Source organism: Hypanus sabinus, chromosome 14 (assembly GCF_030144855.1).
Source record: "Hypanus sabinus isolate sHypSab1 chromosome 14, sHypSab1.hap1, whole genome shotgun sequence".
Taxonomy (NCBI): Eukaryota; Metazoa; Chordata; class Chondrichthyes; order Myliobatiformes; family Dasyatidae; genus Hypanus; species Hypanus sabinus.
The window spans coordinates 26213065-26233765 of record NC_082719.1 but is presented as its reverse complement, the minus strand read 5'-3'; the positions used below and the strand labels follow the sequence as shown (position 1 = coordinate 26233765).

The 20701-nt window shown below is 39.9% G+C and overlaps 1 protein-coding gene across 7 annotated transcripts in view; it reads right to left on the bottom strand.

The window, feature by feature from the left end:
* LOC132404615 (complement C1q tumor necrosis factor-related protein 7-like) overlaps positions 1-7744 on the bottom strand; it is a 63715-nt gene extending 55971 nt beyond the window's left edge. For 2 of the 7 annotated variants that reach the window (XM_059988905.1, XM_059988906.1), the window contains exon 1: positions 1000-5706. The gene's annotated coding sequence lies outside the window, so the exon portion shown is untranslated. Of the gene's footprint in view, positions 1-999; positions 5707-7489 lie in introns of those variants that run through there. The other 5 variants (XM_059988907.1, XM_059988903.1, XM_059988908.1 and 2 more) reach the window with 5 other exon arrangements.
* Between the last annotated feature and the right edge of the window lie 12957 nt (positions 7745-20701).

Here is a 20701-nt window from a genome sequence, read left to right as displayed (position 1 = left end):
GCATCCACATTGAACGTATAAATTTGGAAATAATCTTCTTTTGTTTCAGACCACCACCTCTGGTTTCATTGAATGAATCTGGTTCTGTCTTGCAGTGGACTGCCTGTGACTCTCATTTGACCACTTATGTGGTAATGGAATGGATCTAATACTTGTTTCAAGTGTTCACATCCTCTTGTTTCCTTTACACTTGTGGCAAGCAGTATAATCCTGGACAATTATATGTGTATCTTTTCTCAGTCGATTCTTGCTAGGTCATTTAGCACATAAAATGGACCATACAATCATGTAACAAAGTTGTCAGAAAAAACTTAAACCAGCATTGCTGGAAATCTGCAGTAGTCAACTTGATGTTAAGTACCATAATTTAAATCAGTCTTTTAGTGACTTAATAATTTAAAAAACAAGCATAAAACAAAACATGTTTTGGAACACTAACTGTGTCAAAGCCTTGTATGTTTGAGAAGGAGTGCAAAATCTTACTTCTGACTTCACTCCTATTCAGACAGATTTTGTTAACTGGCCTAAAATTAATTTAAAAATGATATTTAATGGGACATTACTATCCCCATGGTGGGGAATGCACAAGTCTGAAATGATTCAATTACCTTAGCTGAAAGTTTTAAGCACCCCGATCTCTTTCCGTAGCCTTCTCCATCAGCAAAGCCAGTCTTCAGGATGAGCACAAAGGTTACAGCATTAGGCTGTTGATTTTTATATGGAAAGGAACTGACAATGGGTTTTGGCATGTATGTAGGTACAGCAAGTAGCTACATGACCCAACAATATCATGGCTGCAGCTTTGAAGGGTTGTGCCCCAGAATCAGAGGGGCCATTACTCAACTTGTTCCCAGATAATGTTAGCACTCAGAACATTGAAAATTGCCTTTTAAACCCGACCTGGGAAAAGCAGGACAATCTAATTTGGCCATCTACAGCTCCTCCCCAACCTGGCAGTCATTAGCAAGGTGTCAGAGGGTTCATGCAGTAGTTACTCACCAATAAGCTGCTGACTGATGTTTAGTTTAGGTATCACCAGGACTAAGTAGCTCCAGACCTGTCACAGCCTTCGACGAAACATGGGCATAAGATCTGAAATTGAGAAGTGCGGTGAGAGTAACTCAATTTAACGTTCAATTTAAATTGAGTTATTTAAGCTTTTCATTTAATTTTTATTGTTAATTATTTTAATTAAAATATAAAAGGTGGCATTTAATTGATTGGTTAAAAAAGTGTATGGGATGCTATTTTTTATTGGTATGCATTGTCCAAGATATATAGAAACTATATAGGACTACCCACACCACAACATGATTCCTGAGTGCCCCTCAGATGTGGTGGAAATGTTCAAACTAGGGTATGATGGTATGCTTGTCCAGTCTGGAGCAGCTGGACTTAAGACTGCAGATGCGAGTTGTTAAAAATCTTGGATGATAAGCCCAGTACCAGGAATTAAAACAAACAGGATATTAAGCCCCTGCTCCAGGAGGGAGGATGCGTCTGGGAGTAAATTATGAGACCTGTAACAGGGAATAAAGAGGACTCATTCTGAGAGACAATTGACATATCTTTTCAACAATTGATCATGTACTGACTGTGGGATGCTAAACAAAGTTATGTGAAAGTTGTTTGTCTTGCTGGATAAATATGAGCTCTGAATAACCTAAAATTCAGAGCTCTGGTGGTGGTGGAGACTGCTGCAGACTCTCCATAATATCATGTTAATATCATAAGACAAAGGAGCAGAAGTAGACCATTCGGCCCATCGAGACTGCTCTGCCATTTTATCATGAGGGGCTCCATTCTCCCATTTGGTCCCACTCCCTCACCTTCTCACCATAACATTTGATGCCCTGGCTACTCAGATACCTATCAATCTCTACCTTAAAATGTAATCCATTATGTATTCTGTATTTAAATATATTTTAAGAAAATAATTACTTTTAATAAATTTCAATAAACTCTTAAAACGAAACTTGAACTCACTCTGGTGTTCTTAGTTAGTGTTTCCACGACAGCAGATCACATTAGGAAAGGTGTGATTGCACTGGAGAGGGTACAGAGGGGATTTATGAAGATATTACGGGGATGGATTATTATAACTATGAAGGGCAACTGTATAAGTCTGGGTTGTTTTCCTTAGAACAAACTGAAGGTAGATTTGTCCAGAAGATTATGAGGGACAATCTTAGAGTAAATAAGAATTCTGTTAGCAAAGCAATGAAAAACTGAAGTGGAGTAAATGCTGCATAGTTATTTTTTAAATATTGAGGGTTGGATTAGAGGAGGCTAAGAAAGATTTTTTTCCATCTAGGAGATGGTAATCTGGACTCAGATTCTGAAATGGCATTAGATGCACTTAGAAAATACTTGGATGTGCATTTGGAGTTTGACCTGAGGAGATGTGGACCTGGTGTAGGAAGGCACAATTGGCTCGTTTGAGATCAGCTTGGACGTAATTGGCCAAATAGCCTACTGTGAGTGTGACACCAAGAGCCCAAGTGAAACTGAAGTGGATGGGATTTAAAGGGAAAGATCTCATCGAGTTGGATAGAGGAACAGGTTGAGGAACGAGTTGGAACAAGCTAGCATAGAGGAAGATGATTCCGCTTGTTCAGAGTTGATCATCTTACTCACCAGACATGGCTGCATCAGTCACTCAGGGCACTGTCCTGGACTCAACCATCTTCAACAGCACTGGTTAAGCATGTTCACTGATGATCATACAATTGTTTGTTTCCAATCACAGTCCCTCAGCCCCTATTTGCGTGTAACAACACCTGAATATCACTCAATCCTGGATGAATGCTTGGCAAGCAAAATTGCTTCTGCACACGTGTCAGGCAATAAAAATCTTCAAGAGAAAATCTAAATGGTTCACTTGGCACCTCATCATCAACATTCCAGGCAAAAACATAACTGGACAACAACATAAATGCCATGGCTACAAAAGCTGATGTGAATCTAGGGTAACAGGCTCCAGGACTATAGATGTATAATTATCAATAAATTATAAGACAATAACATGGCGGAGATTTGTTGACCGTACCTTCCAGTCCCGTGAATTCTACTATCCAGAAGGATGAGGGCTAGCAGGTTCAGATGGTAATGTACTGATTAAGCGTTTGGACCAATTATCCAGAGGTCAAAGTTCAACATGCAAAGCCCAAGGGCAAGAGAACCACTTAATGTTAATTCCATTTAATTAAATAAATAATCTGGAATTTAAAATAAATTAAGTATTTCTAGTAGACCGCCAGCTACAAGATTATTGTCTAGAAAAGCACCAGAGGGGAGTGGGGAGGGAGTATCCAATAGTTATTCTCAGCATTGAATCCAGACCCCATGAACTCTTATGACATTGGGTCAAACAAGAGCAAAGACACCTCCTCCCAATCTGATTATCACCCATGGTGTCTGTGGGCAGACAAGTACATGCTCTTCCCTATTCAACAAGAAGCATAAAAGTAGTAAGGAGACAGATGAGGGAGTTCAAGGTCCATTGCCAAGAGTGGTTTGGTAGCTCTGTGCACCAGGTTTGGTTGAGCATGGGAGTATATAGAAAACAACAAGAGGGATAAACCTTCTTGAATTTACTAATTCACCAGTGGCAAATGCAGTTGTCTATTGCAATGCTGTTAGAATAGACCTGTGGAGGAAATGCCTCTATTCACACAAAGGACACTGTTTGTTGTGTTCTGTGGGACTATGAATGTTAAACAGGATAGACTCAGAACAGACCTGGCATCTCTAAATTGAGTGTCCATGTGACATTAAAGACATCAGCAGTCACTGAACTGTACACTACTGCAACCCATATCTTTATGACCCAGCATAACTTACATTCTAATACTATGAAGTCAAAGGATTTAGTTCTGGTTGAATGAAGAATGCTGTGAAGTGTGCCTGGAATGTCTGCAAATGGGATACCAACTTGGTGAACACAGGACTACATGAGAGAAAAATGGCAAAACAGAACAAGGTGCAACGAAGCTAAGCAATGTCGCAATCAATGTATCAGGTCAAACTCTGCAGCTAGACTATATCTAATTGTGAAGGATGGACAACTGAATAGTAAACAGTAGGAGGCTCCAAGAATATTCCCAGCCCACCACTGCAGAAACTAGTCAAATTCAGACATATATATCTGAATGTTTTCACAAGATTATTTGTGGGCTGCAACAAAAGGCATCCCAATGCAGCCCAATGCTCTACAGGTGTTGGCTGGAATTTGATGGGTGTGGAAAAATTGGTTAAAGCTTACTCTGTGCAGGTTTCTAATTTTCGACCAACTTCAGATCTACGTTAGCTGTACTCCTAAATAACAAATGCTTGTCACTATAGAGATGTAATTCCTGGCATTCTTATGGAATGCTGTTGCAGGAAAGCAGCATCCATCATCCAGGACCCATACTGCCTACATCATGGTCTCTTCTTGGTGTTGCCATCAGGAAGAAGGTACAGAAGCCTCAGGGCTCACATCATCAGAATTAGGAGCTGTTAGTACCCCTCAACCATCAGCTTCTTGAACCAGAGAGGATAGCTCCACTCAACTTCACTTGCCCCATCACTGAACTTGCCCCCAACCCTCATCACATTCTACAGGGGTTGTACTGAGAGCAGCTTGAGTAGCTGCATCGCTGTCTGGTTCGGAAATTGCACAATCTCGGATCGCAAGACCCTGCAGCAGATAGTGAGGTCAGCTGAGAAGATCATTGTGGTCTCTCTTCCTGCCATTACGGACATTTGCACCACACGCTGCAATCGCAAAGCAAACAGCATTATGAAGGACCCTACACACCCCTCATGCAAACTGTTCTCCCTCCTGCCATCTGGGAAAAGGCACTGAAGTATTCAGGCTCTCACGACCAGACTGTGTAACAGTTTCTTTCCCCAAGCCATCAGACTTCTCCATATCCAGAGCCTAGACTGACACCAACCTACTGCCCTCTACTGTGCCTATTGTCTTTATTGTACTGCCTGCACTGTTTTGTGCACTTTATGCAGTCCTGTGTAGGTCTATAGTCTAGTGTAGTTTTACATAGTTTCAGTGTACTTTTTATATTGTTTCATGTAGCACCATGGTCCTGAAAAACGTTGTCTGTTTTTTATTGTGTACTATAGCAGCAGTTGTGGTCGAAATGACAATAAAAAGTGACTTGACTTGACTTGAATTGTTCTCACAACCTGTTGGCTCACTTTCAACAACTTTTCATCTCATGTTCTCAATAATTATTGTTAGTTTGTTTATTTATTTATTCTTTTGTATTTGCATAGTTTGTCGTCTTTTGCACACTGGTTGTTTGCCTGTCCTATTGGGTACAGTTTTGCAATGACTCTATTACGGTTCTTAGATTTACTGAGCACCAGATGCCTGCAAAAAAATTAATCTTGGGGTTGCATATGGTGACATATATGTACTTTGATAATAAATTTACTTTGAACATTGAACATCTTATGAAATTGTACTTATTTTCTTTCTTGCCAAAGTAACAGGTGAAATAAGCCACTTTGCTCATTTCTATTTCTGGTAATGAAATTCAAAAGCTTCTCACAAATGATACCCTTCTCCCTTTCTTCATTTGAAAAATACAGAGATACGTTCAAAATTTTAATCTCTGCATGTTTAATTCCTGATTTAGAATCATTTGGAAAATCATTTGTAATCTTCTTCAGTGAATGATTAAGTCCTAGAGATCAGATTCAGTCTCAGGATTTTCATTTACCATATTTTTAGAGCTTCCATTAATTTTTTAACTTTTCTCGTGGGAGCTCAGAATGGTATGCTCGAACTCATGCCAACAACTGGATGTTTTCAAATTCCAACCCTCATATCTTCAGATCCATAAAGCTGTTGAAGTATTCTTTAAGATAAAAATGGATTATTAGAGAGTCCGGCTGATTATTCCACTGTCGGCTGATACCAATTTGAAAGTTCACAGGAAAGCAAGGAATGCACAGAGGAAACCGTCCAAAGTAACAGTTAAAGGTGAGAAAAATCTGGAGGCTTGCATGATGTGCATGATCCAGTAAACATATGCTAAGAGAAGGCAATTACAACAGTTTACATTATTGATATATTCAAGGGAGGTACAGTAAACAGAACTAATGTGAACACATGTTGTGGATGGAAGAGAAAAGCCTCAATTTTCAACGGGCCTTGCACTGCATTGCTGAAGTAAGCCCGGTGAGAGATTTAACACAAGGCCAGATTCACCAGGTTCTGGCTTCTGATTATTTCCACCAGGCTTTATGTGGGTGGAACTTTCACACCAGAGCAGGGCTGGTCTGGGAGAGAGAACCCAAGAGTGGGAGTTTTCTCATTCTGTCCTTGGAGTCATTAAATGCCATTACATTTAGGGATGCATTCCAGCCTGCCAGCTGCCGTGCAGATTACAGATAGGTTGTGTTCTGAAGGTCTCAGCATCCAGAGTGTAGCAATCACATCAAAAACAAAAAGCACAAAATATACTTGTGAAAATGAATATTCTGCTGAGATACTTTTAACTGGTCAGAGATATTTCAGTTATTGGTAATCGGGACAAGATCACAAATTTATTACGTTTTGCACAGAGACTGCAGGTCTAAATCTTCATTATTTCAGAGACAACTAAGAGGAGTTGTAATCTTGAGAGGTAATCGGACCCTTTAAAAGCATTTTTTTTTATGAGAGAACAGCGTAGTTCCAAAGGAAACTGTGCCTAAAACAGCAGTTATATCCAATTCATTGATAAACTGAAAGATAGCATTTGACCTAATTTTAACAGCAATATAAACTTGTTCTTAATATTAAAATGCTCCACCAATTCTCTAGGAGATTTTGCGCTAATCTTATTTTTGAACCAAGTTTTTTTTTCCTTTTAAGCTATAGAAATGCATTAAAGGTAAAACACTGTGCCTCTACAGTTGCTAATTGTATTCTTTCTGGCGGAGTCCCCAAGTACCTTTTCAACGCAGAAAGAAACATTGATTTGTTTTACATATATAATAGAACCACAAACATTTTCAGCGTCTGCTCTTTTTGAAGTCTCTAAATTTTATTTAATTTCCCTCAAAAATCGGATGCTCAGCAACATTCTGCAATGCTTCATTTTAGGAGAAATATTTAAGGTTTAAGTTTAATATCATTACACTCTCTTTATCCATCTGAGAGCCTCCTGTATTAATCCAAAGCAACGTAACCTGCGTTATGTTTGTTGGGGAAAGTACATTCCACTCCTGACATTCATTTACTGATCATCGGAAGTATTAAGAAATTCAGGAGTTACATTTGCTGACAATTATTCCAGTTCTGTCAGAAATACATAAATTATTCATCAAAACAGAAAAACAGCCCAGCTGTGGTCTGAACACTGAGAAGTCACATCTGGACTTGCTTCATTTTGCAGTTTGCCAAGAGAATCAAGCCTTAAAACTAAAAATTATCATCATTTTCAAATTTTTACATTGAAACCGAATGCATTTTGGTAGATTTCTTGAAGTCACTTACCACCTTCAGGCAGTAGTTGCTTGCAAATGCAATTACTCAGAACTTTTGGAAGATTATCCAAAGACCGGGTTTTGCTTCAGAATAAGAATCATATCAAATGCTTCTTTAAATATTTCCAAACATGCTTGTAGAAAGGTCTCACTGGTAAGTGATTAGTTGCAGGTTGTAACAAACTAATGAGTGCAGCAGACTCTGATACATTCACTGTCAGATTGATCCCATGCATTACTCATAAGAGCTACAAATGGACAATCCTTCCTCTTTCCCTTCCAAGCTCTCCACCCACCCCCTGCCTCAAACTAAAAACATTTCCACAGCCATTTTTGGCAGATAGTTTGCTTGCATAGTTTAAGAATAACATAATAGGCCCGATTATTTTATCAAAGGAGAGCATGACAGTCAGAAGAAATTAGGGTTGCCTGAAATAGTACAAATAGAGCAAAGACAATAGGGCAAGTTGTAGACAATTCTGAGTTCAAAGTTTATATGCACAACACTGGAGATTTTATTACTTCTTTACCAATACGCACACCAGTAAGTTTATAATTTGTTTATAAAATATTTAAGCTAAACTGTGTGTGAAAATGTAATAGATTAATCAGATTTACTTGCCTCAACATGTAGACATGTTTCCCCTGAAATGTTTGGCAGGAATATAAATGTACTAGGAGCCATTAAAATAACGAGTTATAACCCAGAGTTAGCCCAGTAAAAAGAATAACATTAAATCATGACAGAATTATTGGAGACCAATTAAATTGTAAATTCCAGAACAAAAGGCAACTTATTTCAATGAAAAACGCAGGCATTCGGGATCATTTGTACTTTTGGTTTAGAGTGGAGAACAGAACATTTTGAACCTAAAATAAACAGAAGTAGGCAGAAGTCATTTGATCCTTAGAATCTGCTCAGCTATTCATCAAGATCATGGCCGATCTTGTACCTCAATGCATTTTTTTTCAGCTCCAACCTTATATTTCTCGATTCCCAATATCCAGAAATCTATTTGTTAATGTCTTGAATGCAAAGAATGTTTGACCTCCAGAGTGTACTGGATCGAAAAGAATCACCACTCTCGGCTTTCAGTCGAAAGTGGTCTGTTTGAGACTGTGGCCCTTGGTTCTAGATTCCTCAGCCAGGAGAGGCAAACTTCATTTATCTAGCCCTGCCCAGCACTGCACTAATTTTGTGATTTTCAATAAAATCTCCTTTCATTCTCCTCATATAGTAAATACTAGTTTCCTCATATACTGAGGATATGCAATCTTTCCTTATACAGTAAACTCACCATTCCTGAAACCCGTTTAATGAATCTACGCTGTGTTCACCTTATGACAAATATATAACTTTTTAATGTAAGGAAATCAAAGTTGTATATAATATTCTAGCTGTGGCCCCACCAAGGCCCCTTTTTGAGTTGAACACATCTTTATACTGATATTCAAATACAGAGTCACGGCAAGGAAACAGGCCTTTCAGCCTAACTGGTCCTCACTCACCCCGATGCCCATTTAACCTAGTTTCATTTGGGTCATGTGTTTGGCCCATATCGCTTGAAACCTTTCTTATCCACATATCACATATCAGTCTAAAAAAACCTTTTAAATGTAGTCTTACGTTAAAAGCCATCAAACTATCCATAAAGATCTGCTCCTCAGCTTTTTTTCTCCAATCCTGCCGTAAGGGTTTCAGCCCGAAACGTCGACTGTACTCTTTTTCTATATGCTGCCTGGCCTGCTGAGTTCCTCCAGCATCTTGGGTGTGTTGCTCGGATTTCCAGCGTCTGCAGATTTTCTCTTGTTTATCAATCTAGAAGATACAGCTTTCCTTTATGCAGTAGGAGTGCTGGAGACAGGCGGGATAGGAATGACAGAATGATGTGAAATATACCCAACAACTAAGAGACAGTTGTTTTACTAACTTCACAGTGTCATCAGTTGTCAGCTACAAACAAGAGAGAATCCGCAGATGCTGGAAATCTCCAAGAGGTTGTCAGCTTGGAGTTTCTATTGACTTTTAACACCTTCATTGTGAATGGTGATTGATCTCGCAAATAAGGAATTCAAACATACTCAATTTACCAAATGGTCAGTATCTGGAACCGATAAGCCAGTTCTATATAAGAATAGCAGAACAGTGTGGTAATAGAGGGCATGATTTCACTTGTGCACGAGTGAATTAAAGGGTGATTGAGTCATGAGTATGTGTGTATGTTGTGGATTCAATTATTTTATTGTATTACTAGTGACAATATGCTTGATGGTCAGCATTGATTCATTAGGCTAAATTATTTTATAATTCCATGACCATGTGTCTTCCTAATTTCTTCCTGTATCTGCATTCTGGCCTTTATTGACTTGTGTACGAAGGTGCCAGGATCCCTTTGAAATTTATTTATCCCATTTATCCCATGAAATTTATTTATTTATATTTTTCTGGTTTGTCCTCCAAAGTGTATTATTTCACATTTTTGCATACATTCTCCAGACACTGTGTTCTCAACCACTCACTCAGCTTTGTATGTCTGCTTGAAGCTTTTTTTTACATCATCTTGTCATAATCCCTCCAAGTTTTCATTCATTGTCAAACTTAGAAGTATTAGATTTGGTCTCTTGAGCTAAATAATTGATATAACGTACAAATAGATGGGGCCTGGACACTAATTCTTTTGAAAATCATAGGGTGCCAATTTGAGAATGATCCACTTATATCCAATCTTTTTTATCTGTTAATTGCTATTTATTTATATTGATATTTGCACAGTTTGTTGTTCATTAATCTTGTTTACAGTCACTGTTCTATAGATTTGCTAAGGATGTCCATAGAAAAAAGAATCTCAGGGTTGTACGTGGTGACATTATTGTACTCTGATAATAAATTTTACTTTGAACTTTGAACCAGTTATCAGTCTGTCAAACAAATCCCAGTTTTGAATGCTCTAACCTTATTGCCCAGTGTCTGTGTGTATAATTCCATTTTATTATGTTTTGAATAAATCAAAGCTATCACAGATATTCAGATGATCCACAGGAAAAGCTTATGAAAAGAGTGAACAAAATACTCCAATTGGTTCATTGGCCCAGTGCCTATTTTACAGGCATAATATAGGCTCCTGAGTTCCCCATAAAATGGACAAAGAATGTCCAATGATATACATAGAATCATGAGTCATAAACTATAGGAACAAGTCTCCTCAAATCGCCTTTAAATTCCTCCCTTTGCATCCTAAACATATGTCTTCTGGTTCTAGACATTCCTGCCCTGGGAAGAAAGCTATCCATCCTCTTTATAACCTCCATGCTTTAAAAACTTCCAGATTGTCACTTTTCAGCCTCTTGTGCTGTAGTGAAAATATACTCACTCCATCCAAATACTTCTCATTACTACAGCCCTCCATCCCAAGCCACATCCTGGTGAATCTCTTCTGCACTCTCCCTTTCTACCACATTCTTCCATTAGTGTAAAATATTTCACTGCTACATTACGATGAAGTTTCTTCCCAGATATCCAGGCCTCACGCTTTTGCAAGTCCTGCTCTTGTTGTAGGGCTCTTTTCTGAAACTGGATGAGCCAAGCAATTAACCTTCAAAGTGATAAAGAACAACAATGATCATTTGGACCTCACTGATACACAATGAGTTATTTGTTTTACTTTCAAGTTGCTGGATATTTGGTATTTTTTGCTGTTTTCTTTGCTCATGCACTTCACTGAGAAGTTCCTCATCCAACTCCTAGTACAGGAAGAGATTGAGTTTCATCCAACTAAAGATTTCATCCCCAGTCCTCACCAAAGACTGTCCCTAGCTAATGTGCCTATTTCTCTGGCACCTGCATGATGCTGAACCAAATCATTCATAACTTTGCTGGCCAATTTGACCCAGCGCCAGACACTGAGCTCACACACAAACTGTCTACAAGGTCACTAATTTCTAGTTCTGTTTTACAACTCGATTCAGCTCTTGTCTCAGCTAACCTGCTGCTGAAATAAACTTGGCTAGCTTTGCTATGTCCAGATTTAACCTTTACAAAAGCCAATGTCAATTTACTTAATGAAGTATATATGTGTTACCAGATTCATTTTCTTGCAGACGTTTACAGGAAAAAAGGAATGCCATAGAACTTTATGAAAAACCAGACATAAACACACAAAAACTGACACACAATCAATCTGCAAAAGAAGTCTATCTATGCAAATAAAAAAAACATAACTGGGAATCCACATTTCCCGCCACTCCTTCCTTCTATTCAAACAACACTGCCTAAAACTCTATGATCCATTTCCTGTGCTCTTTCATCTATTCACTCATTCAATAATTACTGAACTTGTTTCCTGAACCAGTAATATCACACTCTTACAACTGTTCCCTTTGGTTTCAGATCCCTCCATCTCCTTACCAATGTCACCTCATCTACCTTTAACATCTCTGTAACTTTCAGAGATCTCTGCAATCCTCCATTTCTGGCCACTTGTCCATTCCCCTTTTTTCAAATTATCCCATTATTTGTCAGTTTAGCTGTCCATGCTCAGGATCACCTCTTGGAATCCCACCTTTCAGCTCTCCAGCTTCCAACTAGCAGATCGTTAACTCAGCAACTTGGGTGCATGAAGAAGCAAATCCAGTCCTCACTGTATCCTCTACGTACCCGGCACTTACTGTATCCTTTATGTACGCACACCTTACTGTACCCTCCACCTAGTTTTACTTTGTCCTCTACGTACCCGGTGCTTACTGTATCCTTTATGTACTCACACCTTACTGCATCCTCTATGTACACAGATCTTACTGTACCCTTTACTTAGATCTCACTGTATCCTCTATGCACCCAGACCTTACTGTATCCTCTACCTGGATTTACTGTATCCTCTACGTATCCAGATTCAGACAACGCCTCACTGATGGGCCATCAACTGTTGAAGTATGTTGAATTTTTTCCTGAAGAAGACGGCTCCAGCAGAATACACAACCAAGGGCGACATCCTCCAGACAGTTCCGAAAGCAACTTCTTTTACGTCTCCTTTTTCTTTCAAATATGGGAGCTTGTGATCTACATTTTTGTGGTGTGGTTTCGGGATGAGTGAGCAGTCTGGTGCTTTGTTGTCTCTGAGAGGGTTTTGTGAGGCTTCGAGTGGCCTTAAAGCAAGGAAGCCAGGAGATGTGGTGCAAGCCCACGATGATCAACACCATTTCTTACCCGTCTCGCTGATTAAAGTCTGAGGGGGATTGAAATCATCGAGAAGGCGAGCGGGTGTTCAGCGCCGTCTACCAGCCTCTTGCTCGCTGCTGCCGGAGGAAGGTGTCTGCTTGTGAGGGTCTCTCTCCCTCTCTCCTGCTGCTCCTGATGGAAGATCCCTGCATTTGAATGTATCCTCCCTCTCATGATACTGTTGGAAAATGATGCCAGAGCTCTGGGTCTTGGGAAAGGTTTATTCGGTGCGGTTTGTGGATCGGACTCTATTGTTCCCATTACGATGTGCTTCCGGTTTCTGGTTGCTGTTTTGTTGCTATTTTGGGCAATTTTGATTGCGATGGCCTGCAGATAACGAACTCAGCTGAACTGAACTACTTTTGTGTTTTTACTCTGTGTTTTTTGCTCATTTTTTGTTGCTGTTGGCACAATTTTGTTTGCGTATTGGGGGTGAGTTTCAATGTTTTTCTCTAAACTGGTCCCATAGTTTTCTTGGTTTCCTGGCTATCGTGGGAAAGACGAATCTTAGTGTTATATACTGCACACCTACTTTGATAATAAACATACTTTGAATCTTGAATGTACACTTGCCTCCTTTCCTAGTCAGGGAAAGCATATTAAAGCTAGCTTTTAATTGTTCCGACAGTGGTATATTGTAGAGCACAGGTGGAGAAAGTCAATCAACATTGTTCTTTGAAAGCATCTGGTTTAATGGAATAACAGGTCCCTTGTGGTTAAATTAAATTGCGATTGCAATGCAAAGGTTTTGGTAATGTACTTCCATCTTCTCTCAGGCAAGATTTTAGAACCTATGAGGGCCCTGTGCTTTTCAAATGCAAGGTCTTTAAAGACTATTCTTTTGTTACTACTTTGCAAGCTGGGAAAGGGAGTTGTACATAGCCATTAATCACTTCCTGAACATGTTTGGTGGAGAAAATGACTACAAGCAAACTAGCCACACAACCGAGGAAGGATTAATTGTGAAGGTGCTTCTACGTATCTACCATACTTGCTCTCTCCTTTTCATTCTGTGTGTACATTTAGTGCATGTTCTTGAATGAGCGATTTAGACTCCTTTGAGCTTTGCCAGCCCCACCACTACAATTCTGACAGAATCCCCCTTTAATGCAGCTGGTGATGAAAATAGAGGGTGGGATCATGAGGCATTCCGGTGAATTTTACACATTTATCACGTGGAAACTGAAATATGAAAATACGCAGTGAAATGTATTGTTTGCATTGAAGATGTGCTTGGGGCATCCTGCAAAGGTCGACGTGCCAGAATAGCATACCCACAACTTACTAACCCTAACTTGGATGTCTTTGGAATGGGGGGGGGGGGGGAATCGGAGCACCCAGAGTACATATGTACTCCTTAATGTACCCCATGGTGCTGGTGACTACATTGCCATGCTGTCAATTAGGAAACACACTTTGTGAAAAGTACAGAGGTCATTGAGTGCACAATGCTGGCAGCTTTCCTTTCTTGTCATTGCTTTGCTTGTTGTGGTAAAAACACAAGAAAAAAAGATGTCTACTCCACTGTTTAATAACATCATACAGATATTTTACTTCTTCACTCTGGCTTTTTGTGATGTCTGTCTGGTTCTTTTATGACCATAAGATATAGGAGCAGAAGTAGGGCATTCGGCCCATCAAGTCTGCTCTGCCTTTCAATCATGGGCTGATTCAATTCTTCCAGTCATCCCCCCTCCCCTCCCTTCTCCCCATACCCTTTGATACCCTGACTAACCAAGAACCTATGTTTTCCTTAAATACTCCCAATGACTTGGCCTCCACAGCCACTCATGGCAACAAATTCCACAGATTTATCACTCTCTGACTAAAGTAATTTCTCCACATCTCTGTTCTAAATGGATGTCTTTCAATCCTAAATTCGTGCCCTCTTGTCCTAGACTCCTCTACCTTGGGAAATGACTTTGCCATATATAATCTGTTCAGGCCTTTTAACATTCGGAATGTTTCTATGAGATCCCACCCCCAACTCCCCCATCCTCCTGAACTCCAGGGAATATAGCCCAAGAGCTGCCAGACATGCCTCATACCATAACCCTTTCATTCCTGGAATCATTCTCGTGAATCTTCTCTGAACCCTCTCCAATGTCAGTATATCCTTTTTAAAATAAGGAGCCCAAAACTGCACACAATACTCCAAGTGTGGTCTCACGAGTCCCTTGTAGGGCTTCAACATCACATCCCTGCTTGTACATTCTATGCAAGAGTTCCTTTTAGTACCTTAAAGAGCCACGTGCACACCCTAGTTCTTAAGAACGCTAGTTCTTAAGAAAAGGAAAGTAATTTGCCTTTCAATGTGAAGGGTTTGGAATTTTAAAATATGGAGGTTCTTGCCACAATGGTGGTTTTGGTCCCCTTACCCAAAAAGAAGATGGCAACAACGGAGAGGGTACAGAAGCGATTCACCAGGCTCATTTTTTGGGATGAGAGGCTTGTCCTACGAAGAACCTGTAGTTCTTTTGGTTCAGAAGAATGAGGGGTAAGCACATTCAAACATATAAGGAACTAAGTAAGAGCTGGGGTATTTTCACTTCTGGGTGAACCCTGAACAAGGGGACATAACTATAAGATAAAGGGCTGGTCATTTAAAATCTCTTCTTGCACAGGGCGGTGAGTCTCTGACACTCTCTGCTACATTAGGTCGTGGAAGCTGGATGGGTAAATATTTGATAGATCAAGGAATAGAGGCCTCAAGAACAGTTAACCACCCCTCAACCATCAGGCTCTTGAATAAAAGGGGATAACTACACTCAACTTCACTTGCCCCAATATGGAAATATTTCCACACTTTCAAGGACTCTTTACCTCATTATCTCATCTTCTCATTATTGATTGCTATTTATTTATATTTGTATTTGCACAATTTTTTGTCTGGTTGATCTTTCATTCACCCTGTTATAGCTACAGTTCTATAGATGTGTTGAGTATGCCCACAATAAACTGAATCTCACGGTTATATGTACTTTCATAATAGAATTTACTTTGAACTTCGAATAGAGGGTCATGGAGAAAAGGCACAGTAAAGGAGATGAGACCAGAATGGATTAACCATGATATTATTATTTAATGGTGGGACATGGTTGAAGGATCTGATGTTTCTTGTATTCTTGTGATTCAGTTAATACTTACTGCTCTCCTCTTTGAATATATTGGGCGACTGAGCCTCACAACCCAATTGAGTGGTCAGAATCAGAATCAGGTTTAATATCACCAGCATATGTCATGAAATTTGTTAACAGTGTCAGCAGTACAATGCAGGTCGTGATAATATAGTAAACAATTACAGTTAGTATGTATATGTGTATAGGACTGCTGGTGGCCTAGTGGCATCAGTGCTGAACTTCAGAGCGAAGACTCCCGAGTTCGAATCCAGCCGACTCCCTTGCATGCTTTCCATCCATGCTGGGTTGAGCATTGAGCTAGCAACTCGACCTCATAAGAATAAGAAAGCCTGCTAAAAAAAAACCTGTCACGACGGCGTCTGAGTTAAGGGCTTTCTTCTTCTTCTTCTTCTTCTTCTTCTTCTTCTTCTTCTTCTTCTTCTTCTTCTTCTTCTTCTTCTTCTTCTTCTTCTTCTTCTTCTTCTTCTTCTTCTTCTTCTTCTTCTTCTTCTTCTTCTTCTTCTTCTTCTTCTTCTTCTTCTTTATTTGTGTATTATAGAGTTAAATTTAAAATAGTGCAAAAACAGAAATAATAAAAAAGTGAGGTAGTGTTCATGGGTTCAATGTGCATTTAGGAATCGGGTGGCAGAGGGGAAGAAGGTGTTCTTGAATCGCTGAGTGTGTGCCTTCAGGCTTCTGTATCTCCTACCTGATGGTAACAGTGAGTAAAGGGCATGCCCTGGGTGATGGGGGTTCTTAATAATGGTTGCTGCCTTTCTGAGGCAGCACTCCTTGAAGATATCTTGGGTACTATGGAAGCTAGTACTCAAGATGGTGCTGACTAATTTTACAAGTTTCTGTAGTTTCTTTTGATCCTGTGCAGTAGCCCCACCCCTGTCCTATTCCATACACAACAGTGATGCAGCCAGACAGAATGCTCTCCATGGTACATCTGTAAAAGGTTTTGAGTGTTTTAAATGATATACCAAAACCACTCAAACTCCTAATGGAATATAACTGCTGTCTTGCCTTCTTTATAACTGCATCGATATGTTGCAACCAGTTTAGAACCTCAGATATATTGACACTCAGGAACTTGAAATTGCTCCCTCTCTCCACTTCTGATCCCTCTATGAGGTTTGCTTTGTGATTCCTCATTCTACCCTTTCTGAAGTCCAGAATCAGCTCTTTGGTCCTACTGATGACGAGTGCAAGGTTGTTGCTATGACACCACTCAACCAGCTGATATATCTCGCTCCTGTACGCCCTCTTGTCTCCATCTGAGATTCTGCCAATAGTAGTTGTATCATCAGTAAATTTATAGATGGGGTTTGAGCTGTGCCCAGGGTGTAGAGAGAGTAGAGCAGTGGGCTAAGCACACACCCCTGAGGTGTGCCAGTGTTGATTGTCAGCGAGGAGGAGATATCATTACTAATCTGCATGGATTATGGTCTTCTAGTTAAGAAGTCCAGGATCCAAATGCAGGGGGAGGTACAGAGGCCCAGGCTCTGTAGCTTTTCAATCAGGGCTGAAGGAATCCCATAGATGCACTACATCTCAATGAAGAAATTTCTTCTCATTCTGGTCCTGTATGGCCAACCCCTTATTTTGTAACTGCGACCCTCTAGATTCTGCTATGGGAACATGATTCTTGCATTTACTCTATCATGTTCCACAAGAATTTTGTATGTTTTCTCGAGTTCACTTCGCATTGTCTAAATTCAGTCTCTCCTCATACCACAAACTAGGAATAAATCTGGTGAAGCTTTGCTGGCCTCTCCCTATTGCAGTATACTCTACCTTAGTTAGGGAGATTGGACCTATGTACAGTATTCCAGATGCTATCTCACAGGGCCCTATATAATTGGAACAATATTTCTACACTACTGCACTCAAAAACACGTGAGATGTGTAGTTTATGTTCCTACTTGCCTGGTCAACACACATGTAAGACTGATTTGTATTCTACTGCACGTCGGTTCCTCGCAATACTAATACTTTTCACTCTCTCCTCCTTTTAAAAATGCCTATTTTTTCTACTCACGATGACCTGTATCTGCATTCTTCTGGCCCCCTCACTTAGTTGGAGAGGCCAAGTGAGGCTGATCACTTGGTCACGTGATCTCTTAGCTGGTCTAACCCCACTGAAGGCACTCTGCATCCACATCACAACTACGTTACCACAATGATTTGCAGTATCAGTGTAGTGATCCTCTCGTTGGAGTCATTACTGTGCCTAGTGAACCGCTACCATCTCAGTACTGATCCCTTCTAAACAGAATATCTTCTCAGCCTCAAACTGAACAATTATTACTTAATCTTTATTTTCTGTCCGTTAATTAATACTCAGTCCTTGCCAAAATAGCATTGCAACCCTATGCTTTAATTTTGTTTAGTGATCTTTTTGGTGCATCTTGTAAGTGTCCGTCTGTTAGTCCAAATATCATATCAACTGATCTGCCTTTGTCTCATCTGCCGATTACAAATTGAGAAGATACAGCATTAATAAATGGAAGTTCGAACATGATTTCAGTTTCACAAATCCATGTTGGTCTTGCCGGATCCCACTTTTACTTTCTACACACCCTGTTATCACTTCGTTAATAATGGATTTCAGCACTTCTGTTTTTTAAATCAGCTTAACTGGTCTGTGTTTTGTTGTTCCTCTTCCTTCTTGACTAGTGATATTGTTCAGCAATTATACAGCTGCAGTGATATAGGTTTCTATTTAATTCCCACTCTAAATTTTTTGATCTACCACAGGACTGTGTAATTTTAGCTACAGAACTAAACAAAAAATCTTTCATATTAGGATACTGTTCCAAGAATGTAAATTGCTTTGAAAGATAGTGTCTGCCCTAGTTTACACTGACTGCAGTGAAGTAGAGAATCTAAATATACTGTCAGCTAGAATTCTTCAGAAATCCAAATATTTACTTAAGTGAAGTAGCTTTTGTCCAAATATTTGGACTATTTTGGTTATCAGCGTGCCATTTTGGCAGCTGGAGCCCCTTATAAATATTTCACAATATTAAATGCAGTTGCTATTGATCTATCCGGTAATCTGTGAATCTATACAATCAGTATGATATCCATGTACTTCTCATCTGTTGAAATCTGATCTGCATTTCCAATCATTGGTTTCATGAAAGAAATATTCACATTTCTTATTTATTTAGTGGCACGACAAACACACTAGGAGATCTTGGCAGCTGTGCACGATGAAGAACAGGGAGAACTAATTTCAGTTACAAATTTTTATCACAGGGTGGATATTGATAAAAATGGTAAAAGTTTCTGGGAATCTATTGCTTAATTTAGACCATGGGGAATTAAATTAATTGTTAATATTGGCTGAATTAGTCATGGATGGAATTTCTTTCTGGGGCAGATGCATGTTAATTATGTGTTTGATCATAAAGTTACTACAACTATCAGCTAGGGAAGATCATCTCCCTGATCTGTATAAATAGATAATATTCTAGGTCAAATTCACCACCTGGTCATGGTCTTGGAATGCACTCATTACATTAAGGCTTCAAATAATTTATTCCTATTATTTTACTAATTCTGTTTATCATTTATATCCTATTATAAATCCTATTTATATCCTATTATAAATCATTTTTTAACTGAGGATCAAAATTAGTTCATTTTTTTTATTTCTTTGTGTGCTCTTTACTTTTTAAGAAAAAGTGGATGTTTAAGTCTGCAAGACCATAAAACAGAGGAGAAGAATTAGGCCATTTAGCCCATCAGGGCCACTCCACCAATTGATCATGGCTGATCCATTTCCCTCTCAACCCCAGTCTCTTGCTTTCTCCCCATGGTTTTTCAAGTCCTGAAAGTTCTTATCAAGAAACTATCAGCCTCCGATTAAAGAAATTCCTCCTCATCTCAGTTCTAAATAGACATCCATCTATTTTGAGGTTGTTCCCTCTGGTCCTAGACCCCCTCCCCCCCACTATAGGAAACATCCTCTCCACATCCATTCTATCCAGGTCATTCATTAGGTTTCAATTCCCTCATTCTTCTAAATTCCAGCGAGTACAGTTAAAGTCTGTCCTGAGCTCATTCCGGTTTCCGTGGCATGAAGTGACTGAAAGCATGAGACTCCCCCCCCCCACCCCCCCCCCCCGGATAGGACGCCAGTCTGTCGCGAGGTAGACTGCAGCATTTTTCTGGTACCCATTTTCCGCTGGGTGGACTGGAGCAATGTGTGGTTAAGTGCCTTGCTCAAGGACACGACACGTTGCCTTGGCTGGGGCTCAAACTCACGACCTTCAGATCGCTAGTCCTGATCGCTTAACCACTTGGCCACGCCCGACACCAGTGAGTACAGACCCAGAGCTTGTTCTGGCGGACAGAGCGTAGATGCTCAGCGAAGCGGTCTCCCAATTTACATCGGGTCTCACCGAGAATCTACATTCCATCTGCCAGAACAGGCAGGATCTCCCAGTGGCCACCCATTTTAATTCCACCTCCCATTCCCATTCCGATATGTACATCCATGGCCTCCTCCATGAATAAGGCCACACTTAGGTTGGAGGAACAGCACCTTATATTATATTCTGTTTGAATAGCCTCTAACCTGATGGTGTGAACATTGATTTCTCAAACTTCCAGTAATGTCTCCATCCCTTCACCATTTCCCATCCCCTTGTCCCTTTCTCATGTTATCTCCTTGCCCACCCATCAACTCCCCACCTTTTTTCTTTCTTCCATGGCCTTCTGTGTCTTACACCAATCAACTTCCTAGCTCTTTGCTTCACCCCTCCCCTTCCAAGTTTCACCTATTGCCTGACATTTCTCTCTCCCCTCCCCCCACCCTTCAAATCTCTTTTTTTTCTCCCATCCTGCCAAATGTCAACTGTACTTTTTTACGTAG